This window comes from Panicum virgatum, chromosome 1N, assembly GCF_016808335.1.
Source record: "Panicum virgatum strain AP13 chromosome 1N, P.virgatum_v5, whole genome shotgun sequence".
NCBI classification, from domain to species: domain Eukaryota; kingdom Viridiplantae; phylum Streptophyta; class Magnoliopsida; order Poales; family Poaceae; genus Panicum; species Panicum virgatum.
In genome coordinates, this window is record NC_053145.1 from 64,431,919 (window position 1) to 64,444,680 (window position 12,762).

Genomic DNA, 12,762 nt, shown 5'->3' on the forward strand with positions numbered 1-12,762 from the left:
GAGATGTTGGTGATGGGTCATAGTGCACGGACGGGAGGGACCGATCGATCTACGCGTAGTCGTGCTGGTCGTAGACGGGCACTGCTGAGTTTTGATTACCCTTTGGCTGGGCGACTGTGGGTGCAGGAGAGTGGGGAGAGCAGAGGCAGACAGCAGCAGCAGCAGCAGCGATGAGCAGTGAGCGAGCGATCGCGAGCTGGTCCCTCCGTGGCTCCGTCCATCCATCTGGTGGTCTCGCCTGGTGTTGGGATGCGGTCGCCTGGGGCAGGCGTGCACATGGGCGCACCACCGTAGCAGCCTGCCCTTGCTCTGCCGCCTCCAACAACAACTACTGCTAATCTACTCCACCAGACCTTACGATACACCACCCGTCGCAGCAACCTGCGTCTACCGTACCCCAGTCCAAACATCAGTGAAAATTCATGGGAGGCGCTGTTAATCACTGTTACTGGTGCATTTGTACGAGTAGTTTCCTCCCAATGATTCTAAAATTACCATCGGCTACAGCACCGAGGACAGGTACCATACGGCATGGCAGTATTGCTGCCTACTGGCCGGTCAGCTATGGGGGTGTTTAGTTGGTGAAAATTTTTGGTCCAAGTGTCACGTCAATAGTTTGATCAGATGTCGGAAGGGTTTTTCGAACACTAATTAAAAAATTAATTTCAGAACTCACTTGGAAACCGCGAGACGAATCTTTTGAGGCCTTTGACCGCATCATTAGCAAATGTGGGTTACTGTAGCACTTATGGCTAATCATGTACTAATTAGACTTAAAAGATTTGTCTCGTCGTGTACATCCAAACTGTGTAATTAGTTTTGTTATTTAGTTATATCTGGTGCTTCATACATTTGTTTAAAGGGGAGGTGAAAATTTTTGAGTGAAAATTTTTGGAACTAAACGGCCCTTATGTCACTGCCCCCTGCTGCCCTGCAGCCCTGCTACTGCAGCAGAAGCAGCTGACACGGGGGCCCCACCCGCGTACGTATGCGCCCGCGCAGAGGGACGGACGGCTTGCCTCGGCTCGAGCTCCCCGCCCTCCACACCGTGGACACGTGAAATCCGGGGGAGTGCGCCTTTCGATGCGGCACCCGGTTCTGCCCCTCGCCGGTCGGTCTCGCGTCGTTGCGCCCGCAGGGGCACCCCGGTCATTTGCGCCGCCTCTAGTGTTGACGCAGATCTAGGCGCCCTATTTCAGGGCCACGGAAAACCAAAATTCGTGTGGATTGGACACTTCAAAGAAAGCCTAGCTCCCTCCCGCTGGGGGAGAGAGAGAGAGAGCCCTGGGTGGGAGAAGAGAACAAAAAACTCGAGGGCATAGAGAGAGAGAAAGCTGTTGCGGAGGACACTTCAAAGAAAGCCTAGCTCCCTCCCGCGTGGGGAAGCCATTGCGGTTGCATAGGACTATAGGAGGAGCAAGTGCATGCGAGAGGAAAAAGTAGGTGAGTGAAACTTTGCAGCTGCAGCTGCTTTGCAACAAGCTCGCTGCTGCATTGCTTCGCTTGCATGTGTGTGATCTTTTCACGGTCCAAAGCGTGGTCTTGTACCCGCCGCCGCCCGTCCTTGCTATGCTTCTCCTGCATTTTATCGTTGCCGCATTGCAGCATGGATTTGTTTATTGCGCACAAGCCTGTCTCTTTCTCCGATTCCTCTCTCTATCCCTCTATCTGTGCATGTGCTCTCTGCTCTGTTCAAAAGCTTTGCCTCCTCGCTTTTCGCTTTACCGGCTGCTGCTAGCTCGCTTGCTTACACCTGCCTTTTTTCTTGCTGAGCTTAGGAGGAGGAGGGAGCATGGAGGAGAGAGTGAAGGGTGGAGGTGAGCCATTGGAGGTGGAGCAGCAGGAGCGGGCAGCGAGGCTGGCCAAAAGGAGATTTGGCGCCGTGGGCCCGCCGCCCTCCAGCTGAGTAGGAAGCGGCGAGGGAGGAGGAGGTGGTGGAGGAGGATCTCCTCTCACGTCAAAGAGTAGGAGAAAGCATAAAGAGAGGAGGAGGAGAGGGGGAAGGGGGAGAGCTTCCAGGCCGCACAAAGCGAGAGAAAAGCTTCAGAAAGAAAGAAAAGCGAGTAGGAAAGAAGGCTTCAGAGGAAGAGCAAGGCATCCATCCAGTGAGTGGCGGTCGTGATAAATAGCGGCTCCGAGCCGAGGGCATCCGGTGCTCTCGCCACTACCGCGCATTGCCTTAGCTTGTGTAGCAGCAGCAGCAGCAGCAGCTGGCCCGGTGTTGTGTTGGAGCTTGGTGGTGATGGCATTGCAAGAGCAGGAAGAGGATGACGGCGATCATGGCACGGAGGAGGAAGAAGATGAGGAGGGGATGATGAGGGTGTGGGGGAGCTGATCTCTCCTTGTCCCGAGGTGTGCTGTCCACTTGTGGAGTAGTAAGATATTGGCACAATAGGCTCAATCACTTTCTTTCTTTTTGCCATTTTTTTCTTGGTTTGCTGTTCTTCCTCTCATTCATCATTACATACTCTTCCTCGTGTAATCTTGTTCCCGTTTGCTGTTTGTTTCTCGGCGCCTTGCTTGCCCGGTTTAGAATGGAAGGCAACGGTTGGCAAAAAAACACACACAAAAGAAACCAACAGGAAAGAAGCTGGGTCGGAAGAAGAGAGAATGGAAACCTACTCTCTCCCCCCTACCTTGTCCTCTCCCTCTTGTCCCGTTGAGATCATGTGAGGTGAGCCGTCTGGGCGTCTGGGCTGTTGCTGTCTGTGACATGCATGCTCCTCCTTCCCCCTCCCCTCCTCAGCTCGCGCGTGCGCATCAGCACAGCAGCTCAGCAGCAAAATGCGTCTGGTTGGTTGGCCGCGTTAATGATGGGTGGCGTCCGGAAGCAAAGCTCCAAGCAGACGGAGACGCCAGCCATGGAGGCAGGAGATCGGAGAAGCTAGGAGCCGGCGGCGCTTTCGCCTGCCCGCCCGCGCGCTTTAGCCGTTTCGGTGGCCACGATTCGATTCCCCGTCGTGGGCATCGGTGGGCCGCCGCTTTGCTTGCCTACCTTCCCAACCCCAACAATTCGATTCCCCCATGGCGGCCCTGCTCGTCTCCTCGCGTGTCGCCGGCGGCGCGGCGCACGCCACCTCCGAGGCTGCCCTGCCGCGCGCCGATCCGTGGCGGGGCCGGGGGATGCGCGGGGCCCGCCGGCGATCTCGGCGATGGATGAATGATGATGGGTCATCAACGCCGTGCGAGTAAAGGCCCATTGGTCGCGTGTCAGATTAATGAATGAGTATGAGTCCTTTAAAGCCGGCGTGGGCCCGGGTCCCCCCTGATCACGGTGATTAATGAGCGTGGGCTTCCTGCTTCCCCAAACCGTGCGAGAGGGAGCTCCTGACTGACAGCGACCGCCGGCCCCCTGCTGCCAGGCTCATCAGGCTCTCGCTCGCATGTGCCCAAATCAAATGCAACAGTCCTCCGTATTCATGCCCAAGCAGCAGCAGCAGCAGTGTACTGATACTGGGCAGTGATGGAGAATACCGTATACGACGCGTATTGTACTGCACGGTAGGCCTCTGCGCACGTATGTGTATGCGTGCAGATACCCAGGTGCGTGCATGGGACTGTGAGGCCTTGTTGGTGTTTTGCTGTCTGGAAGGAGGGGGGTTGGGAAGGGTGGGGGAGAGTTGGTGGCGTGGCTTGGGAACCGGAGAAGCATGGCCATGGATGCAGAGCTGGGAACGGCGCGGCGCCATGCTTGCTTGCTGCATTGGGTTCCGGGGCAAGCCTCTGTCCGCCGCGTTAGGTTTTAGAGGTCGGCATGGTCGAGTAGGTTAACCCATCGATTGCGAGTCCCCGTAGCGGCAAGCTGTGGCCGGACAAAAGGACAACCAAAGGTCAGTGCTCCGGGATAGGCTACTGTCGCTAGAGTATTTTGCCATGGCTATAGACCTAGCACTTGTTTAGATGTGTTAAAAAAACTGTAGAGTACTGTAGCATTTTTGTTTATATTTGGTAATTATTATCCGATTATGAGTTAATTAGGTTTAAAAAATCCACCTCGTAAATTACAGACAAATTATATAATTAGTTATTTTATTTAGCTATATTTAATATTTTATACATGCTTTCAAAGATTTGATTTGATATGGAATCTTGTAAAGTTTTGAAATTTTGAAAGAAACTAATCAAGGGACCCCAACGCATTGGGGTGTCAGCAGCAGGCGCAAGTCACGGCCTTTTTCAAAAAAAAAAATCAGAGATGGCTGAGCAGGGCACATGCTACTGTTGGGACGTTGCCCTTTGGTCTGGGCAACGGGCACACGGGGACAAGAAAGAACCCTAAGAGCCTGTTTAGTTACCAAAAATTTTTGCCTCATTTTTAGACACATGCATAAAGCATTAAATATAGTTAAAAAATAAAATTAATTGCACAGTTTAGATGCACACGACGAGACGATTTTTTAGCCTAATTAGTACATGATTAGTTATAAGTGCTACAGTAACCCATATGTGCTAATGATACGATCAAAGGCCTCAAAAGCTTCGTCTTGCGGTTTTCAACCGAGTTCTGAATTTAGTTTTTTAATTAGTGCCCGAAAATCTCTCATGATCAAACATTTGATGTGACCTTTGTTCCAAAAATTTTCATCAACTAAACACCCCCTAACCCCATGGTGGAGTACTAGCAGCGAAGAAATCCAGGCTTGGATTTGTCAGTTTTGGGTAATAATAGCGAGGCCGTGTTTAAAGTTAAAAGCCACGACGGTGGGATGCTCCAGCAGCAGCAGCTGCTGCTGCCTCAGGCTGGCTGGCTCCGGGCGGCAGCAGATATGGCTGGGATGCATGCATGCGCAAGGGTGCCGTGCTGCCGTTTTCCGGTTCCCGGCTGCTCCTGTCTCCGATCCCGAAACTCATGCATGGCTGTGTTTAGTTCCAAAAAAAACTCCTCCCCAATTCCAAACTTTCCATCACATCGACATCACATCGAAATATTAAATATAGCAAATGACGCATGTATGGAGCATTAAATATAGGTAAATAAAAAAACTAATTGCATAGTTTTGATGTACACGACGAGACGAATCTTTTGAGCCTAGTTAGATCATGGTAGTACAACAATTACTAAAAAAACGAAAAGTGCTACAGTATACCACAGTGTCCGATGTGACTTTTCACGTCCCTTTTCCCTCAATCTAAACACAGGTCATGTCGCCCGCTTAGGATCAGAGATTTTTTTACCGACCCTTCCGTTCGAACCGCCGGCGCCCGGTTCCGGTCAAACTCAAATTTGAATTCAAAACCCGCAGTTATACCGGTTTCGAACGGCTAACCGTCCGGTTAGACCGGTTTACCGGTCCGGTTTGACCGGTTACCGGTCGGTTTAAGTTAAATTCAAATTTTTTTCTTGTTTAGTTTAAATTCAAATGCCCGCAAAATATACTAAATGAATGTTTGTATAATATGTTTTAGCCTAAATGAACCCTCCAACCCTCTTTTGTACTAATTTTACATTGTATTTGTAAACTTTTGTATGCACATTTTTTTGTTTAACTTCAAATGCTCGCAAAGTATACTAAATGAACGAATATTTGAAAAAATTTGACACCATTAGATTCGTCGCAATTTAAAGTATTTTTAAGAATTTTTTGGGATTTTTCCATTTCTTGAAATTCAAATTTAAAATTTGAATTTGGCCCAGTTTGAAACCGGCCGGAACCGGAAACGGTCCAGGCCGGTTAGACCGGTAACCGCGGTAACCGGACCGGTTCCGGCCGGTTTTTTCAACCCTGCTTAGGATACGGTGGAGCACTCAGACCGAGCACGACATTTGGACGCCCTGTTTTCGTGGGTTCCTGCGGTAGCCGAGGGACGCGTCGCCGATCCATCGGCCACTGCAGCCTCACGTGCCGAGCGACTGTGTGTAGTTCGCTGATACTGCAATGCTAGCAGAGCAAGCGTTTTTATTTTTACTCGCCGCGATAAAAACGGCTTTCGTTTCTGTGTGAAAATTCTTGGTTTCAAAAGGACGTGGCCGTAGCAACTGGGTGCCGGGCGCAGGGATCACGATCACGTGGACATGTTGAATCTTGAGCAGTACGTGGCGATGGGCGTGGACGTGACGCGGAGGACGCACGGCAACACACAGCAGGCAGCTGGTCGAACAAGCATGCATGGCCCGCCAAACGTTGAGGGCCTTGAGGGGTCGTCAGAGGCTGGGGCTAGGGGCCTGTAGATAGCCCATGCTGCTAGCCCGGCAGCCTGCTGCACCGCGTGTCGAGTGACCACGAAAAATCAGGAGCCCGTCTACTCGGCGATTGACCGCTGACGCGACGCGTGCACTATTCCTCCCGGCCTGCGCGCGCGCCTTTTCCCCCGCGCCCCATACTTGACGAAACAGCACGTACAAAGCCTCTCTGCACACTGCACGCCGCCGGGACGATCCGTCCGTGTCCTTCCCTTGTTAGATTCACTAGTTCTTGGTTTCTATACAAGATCTATCTTCTAGATATAAACACGGGCATAGGGATTATATTCTGAGTAGGATTACAAGAGTCGTTCCTTGATCTACTACAATAGAGAGATAGAGACAGAGGGAGAGAGAGGTGAGAGGAGGCGCAGACCATCGGCGGCGGGTGCTGTGGGCGAGGATGAGCTCCGGAGCACCATTGCTCCAATGGCGGCGAGGAAGTCGAGGTTGGGGAGGTGCGGATCCGGCGGCGGCCATCGGCAGCGAGGTGGTGGCGCTTTCCGTCGGCCTCGCGCTAACCTTAGATCGGCAGGGAAGTGGGAGAGAGTTGTGGCGGCGGTGAACCTTGAGTGTTGTGCCCCAGTCCCTCTCCCGTTTTTTATAGCGCGGGCGACAGGGGCCCACCAGCCATATAGGCTGGACACCCCCGATTAGGGTGTGATCAAGAGGCACGGCCCGATCTTTGGACAGGGCCCTGGAGATCAACTTCAACATTATCCCCTTTGATCTTTCATTGTTCTTATTCTTGTTCTGTATCTAAGTTTGGTCCATTTCATTGCAGATCAGTGTATAGGGCGTGCCTCATCATGACAGTTATTACCGTCAGATTAACCGCCACAATCACCTTTCCGTTTTGAAACAGAGTCTTATTCTTGGGCCCTCTTTGTCCAGGAATCATAGGCTTTCCCTTAAACCCATGCCGGCTAAGTGTTCTCTGAACACTTTGGGTGGTAGGCCTTTTGCAAGCGGATCCGCTAACATCTTGTTTGTTCTGACATGTTCTAGACAAATCGTTGGATCCAGGACTTACTCATTAACAACATAATCTTAATATCGATGTGTTTGGCAGCACTACCTGACTTGTTGTTATGAGCACAAAAGACTGCTGGCTCATTGCCGCAGTATAATTTTAGTGGTTTTTCTACGCTGTCGACCACTTTCTATCTGGGTACTAATTTCTTAAGCCATGTGACCCGCCCTGAGGCCTCATACATGCTACAAACTCACCATACATCGTGGATGATACTGTGACTGACTGCTTGGGGCTTTTCCACAATATCGCTCCCTTTGCAAGAGTGAAGATGTGTCACAGAACCGCCTAAATTAAACCGGCTTAAGTGCGCTAACTATCATTTTAAGTATTAATCAAGCCACCGTGCACTTAAAACGGTGTAATCCGGCAGCCTGCTGGGTTAAGGATCGAAAACACTGGAAGTCTCACCCGAAGGCGAGCACATATGATTACATGCAAACAGAAATTTCTCAAATTTAAATTACAAAATAGAGTTTAGCAAAATGAGTTTATCTAAAATATCAGAGTTCAAAAAGCAGCGGAATTTAAATAGAAGTTTGATTCAAAAATCACGATACTACGAAGACATGAGGATGTCACATCGAGCCCACCAATGTGAACCCTGGTTAGCTTCAACCAGCAGCAGCTACCTGAAAACAGGGTAACAACAAACCCTGAGTATACTAATACTCAGCAAGTCTTACCCGACTATGGTATATACTTAGCCGACTCCTAAATATGCAAGGCTTTTGGCTCTGGAGTTCTTTTGCTGAAAAGCCACTAGTACTGGAGCCTTACTTTCAATATTTTAGCTCCAATTAGTTTGATAAATAACACTAGATTTGCCTGAACAGCTAATACACACAAGGATGATCATATTATCTTTTTTACGAACATAACCATACATCCACCTTTCATTTTTCTGTCCTTTCAATCCTTACTACGATGCGACGCATTGACCAAGGCTCTCATATCCGCGAGTTACGGCGAATCGATCCGATTTAACCTTGCAAGGTGGACCTAACTCACACGCCCAGTGCGACCCCGTCGAGTCACACCACGCAACTGTTCCCATGATTACCCCGAAGTCTGAATCAAGCCCGCAAACACCCGGATGATGAACCCCGCACGTGCGAACACCCGGTGAACCCGTGGACGACTTCACCATCCGTCATCCTTACCCAGCACCGCAGGCCGAGACTCAGATTCTGACGTAATTTAGGTAATTAGCTTACCGGTTTCGACTACCTCCTACTTCCGGCATGTGGTTAGTACTGTTCAATCCTCAGTCAAAGGGCCAACAACGGAACGGTCATCAATCGATACAGGCGGAGACTCAACTTTCCTTTAACCCATAATCACGTCCAACTTCCCTCCGCCCGGTCTCCATTTTCTTTCCTCATTAATTCATTCTCTAGCAACATTTCCATAAGTAACAAGACCTATATCTCGTGAGTGACAGAAAATCACTCAACTTTTACCGAGTTCCTACTTAGCAAAGCATTTCTAACGACACCTGCAAACTAGTAAAAAAACTCATAGGTACCTAGGGAGAAACATGCATACTAGGGTTCCATACAACTCCTAACAACGTAAATGCACAATACTTAAATAATAATATTGAATACTAAAATTAAGGGTTGTGCTCCGGGGCTTGCCTGGGTTTGACACAAAGTCAGTGTTAGTTAGATGATACTCGCTTGGCGAGCATCTGCCTTCGGTCATGCACATCGGGATCCATCCATCCATCTTCTGGATATGTCAACCAAACATCATCTTCGGGTTCAGCTCCGACTTTATCCTTTAGTTCCACGCGTCGTGCATCTAGCGTACCTATATGATATGCAACGATGCAAATGCATGAACGTAAAGAAAACAACACACGATGCATTTAAAAGGCATACAAGATAAACCGAGTCACACCACATAGATTTAAGCACCAAAAGGTGTTTAATTAGATACTACTCAAATCTTCCATAGAAAGATAGCAAGGAACATCAAGTATGGTAGGCAAAGCACGAGAGAGCAACTAAAGACTTTATTTAGCTAACAAGCCAACATAAGCAAGTTTTATAAAAACCACCAACATACTAGTTCTAAATGATTTCACAAGGTTAGCACATGAACAAAAGAAGTTGCCATAATTATCTATGCAGGAAGACATTTCTTAGCAATAACAAAAGAAAAACTATATCTAGGAACCATATAAATGTAAAAACTTGACATGCAGCAAGAATCTGATAGCACAAATTAAATAGCTTGATAAGATACTGATAGGTAGTGTAAAAATAATTTGCCAACATTTGTTGATAACATAAAGTATTTATTTTGGTCTTAGCAATACAAGCTGAATAAAAATAGATTTACAAACATGCACATAGTTTTTGGATCTGAAATTTTTATAGTGAACTAGGAATGCAAGGAGTAAGCTACTGCATAAATTTCATAATTTTTGGACATTCAGAACTGCAGATATTAAATAAACAAAGTAAAACAAGCATTAACCATGATTAAACCAATACATCATAGAAACATTAAACAACCAGCAGGTTAAATATTTTTTCTAAGTTCTACATGGCAAAACAAAGCTAACCCAACTAGTTTTACATTTTTTCCATTTTGCTACTATTTACTATATATTTTCAAAGCTTGCAACCACTTAAAATAACATTTAAATTAGAGCAAAAAGTATTTAGAAACTGAAGATCAATATGTAAGGAAACTTGTATATCTTAGGACAAGGAATCCAACAAATTTTAGTTTGCATTTTTCTGATTTTTCTACGATTTACTATGATTTTTCAAAGTTTAAGCCAATTATTACAAAACAACCCTTCGCAGCACTATTCACTTGAGTCTATAGCTATGCAGATAACCCCCTGAACTTGTTTCAATTCTTGCCCGAGGTCCCTCATGTGGATTTGGAACAGAGGAGTGCTTAGGGAGCTCGATTCCGGTGGGGGAAGGCCGTGCCGGCTGTCGGGGAGTGGTGGGGAAGCACGAGGGGCTCACCTAGGGCCGGATAGAAACAAGAGTTGGAGCCGGGGCTGGTTGGAGGAAGGGCGTCGGCGGTGCCGCAGCATGAGCGGTGATGGCGGCGGCGCCCTCGCCTGCGGCGAGGCAGGTTGGTGATGGGGCAGCCACGGGAGGGTTCAATAGAGCCAGGCGGACTGGGGGTGCTCGGCGGTGCGGCGCAGGGGCGCATGCGCGCGGCTCGCGACGAGCAACATCATGCCAGCGATGGCATGGCTGGAGAACGAGCGCGGAAACAACGGGAACGCACAAGAATGAGGAGAGCATGAGCTTTAGGGAGTTGAGGGGAGTCGATTTCAGCCGTGGGTTGGTGGAAACGGTGGCCGGGAGGTGGAGTTCGACGGCGGCCTGAGTTTCAACGAAACTTTAATGGAGGTTGGTGGCGTCAATGGTGGAGGGACGACTCTGTGTGACGAGGCCGAGGGCCAGGTGGTCGGAGAGGTCGACGTGGTCAACGTAGTGCCCCACGACGGAGGAATCGAACCACAAGGGTTCGGTCCCGTCGAATCGGACTGACGGGCGGAGCTCTGCTCCCATGGCGGCGCAGCGAAAGCTGAGTGGCACGACCTTCGCGGCGCGTCACAGGCACGGCAAGCGCGCAGCTGTGCTAGCATGCGCGCTGGAGCGTGGCGAGCGGCTACGAGGCGGTGCAAGCAGGCGGACGGGGCGCGGTAGAGCGGAACGCGCGTCACGCGCGCAAGCAACGTGCGGGCGGCGGCCATGGCTCGGCGCTCGCGCGAGAGGGAGAGGGAGAGGCGTGGGCGGCTCAGGGAGCATGAAGAGGCTTCGGGAGAGGAGTGAGCTGGCCTGCGAGCGAGATAAGGACGGCATGGGCGGGGACGCGCGTCGCGAGCGTGTGCGAGCGGCGCCGTGGCCAATTTGGCCACGGTGACCACGCACGGGAGAGAGGGAGAAGGGAACACGTGGGCTTGACATATTTGACCCATTTGTGAGCAATTTGAAACTTCAAATTTTCGTTTAACACTCCTAATTAAGGGGCTAATTGAGGGGGTGTTACAAGATGTATCCAGACGTGGATTTTCTATTATCCGCATCTCCTGCAAAGTCTGAATCTGAATATTCTTCTATTTCAAAAAATTCTGATTTTCTGTATATCAGCATGAGACCTGTTGTACCCCTCACATAGTGCAAATCTTTTTTTTTACCATTTTCCAGTGCTCTATGCCTGGATTACTCTGGTATCTGCCAAGTACCCCGGTAACAAAACTCAAGTCAGGGCGTGTGCACACTTGTGCATACTGTAAGCTTCCGACAGCTGAAGCATAAGGCACTGCCTTCATTTGTTCGAGCTCGTACTTGTTCTTAGGACACTGATTTTTTCTGAAACTGTCGCCCTTGACTATTGGAGCAGGTGTGGGTTTTCTCTTATGCATACTATATTTCTTTAATATATTTTCTAGGTATGTCTTCTGTGATAATGCTAACACCCCATTTCTTCTGTCTCAGTGAATCTCAATTCCTAAAACGAATGAAGCTTCATTGAGATCTTTCATATCAAACTTCGAGGACAAGAATTTCTTTATCTCCAGTAGTAGATCAACATCACTGCTAGCTAGCAGAATGTCATCCACATACAGGATGAGGAAAATAAATTTTCCGTTCTTGAACTTTGCAGAAATGTCATTGTCCTCTTCATTTTCTTTAAATCCAAACTTTTTTTATTGTTTCATCAATTTTCAAATACCACTGTCTTGAGGATTGCTTCAAGCCATAAATCGACTTCTTCAGGCGGCACCTGAGTTTTCTTTGTCTTCTACGACAAAACCTTTTGTTTGTGCCATATAGACATTTTCATATAAATCTCCATTCAGGAATACCGTCTTCACATACATCTGATGTAATTCTAGGTCATAATATGCCACTAAGGCCTTTATTGTTCTGAAAGAATCTTTACATGAGACCGGAAAAAATGTCTCATTGTAATCTATCCCTTCTCTTTGCGTAAAACCTTTCGCCACAAGTTGCGCTTTAAATTTTTCTACGTTCCCTTTAGAGTCACATTTCGTCTTGTAGACCCATTTGCAGTCTACTGTTTTGGCTCGTTTAGGAATTTCTTCTAAGTCCCAAACTTTATTGGTACTCATATATTTCATTTCATCTTCCATGGCTGCAGTCCACTTGGATGAATTCACGCTTCTCATGGCTTCTTCAAAAAAAGTGGGATCATCCTCCATTTGAATTTCTTCGTTATTATAGACTCCATAGTCATCAGAAATAGCTGATTTTCTAATTCTTTGTGGCCTACTCGGGGCCACTGCGACTGGTTTTTCTTGTTCAGGAGGCTGCTGCTGCTCCCCCTCATCCATGGCAACATGTTCTATTTGGTCCTGAGAAACAGGGTCCTCATTTCCATTTGCTGCCACGTCAGGAGAACTGACAACATGCGTTGGCACTGCAGTTCCTGCTCTATCGGTACCGCAACCACAGGCAACGAGAAATAGGGCTCTTGAGTCATCGGAGTGGGAACGAATACCCGCTTCTCTTCAAGATCAAATTTTCTGGCAACCATGCTC

At 48.6% G+C, this 12,762-nt stretch overlaps 1 long non-coding RNA gene across 1 annotated transcript; it reads left to right on the forward strand.

Moving 5' to 3' along the window:
- The first annotated feature begins 1,112 nt into the window (after window positions 1-1,112).
- On the forward strand, window positions 1,113-2,560 carry LOC120657448. Its single transcript, XR_005668183.1, has 2 exons — window positions 1,113-1,443; window positions 1,779-2,560. It is a non-coding gene; the product is annotated as an uncharacterized LOC120657448 (long non-coding RNA).
- The last annotated feature ends 10,202 nt before the right edge of the window (window positions 2,561-12,762 follow it).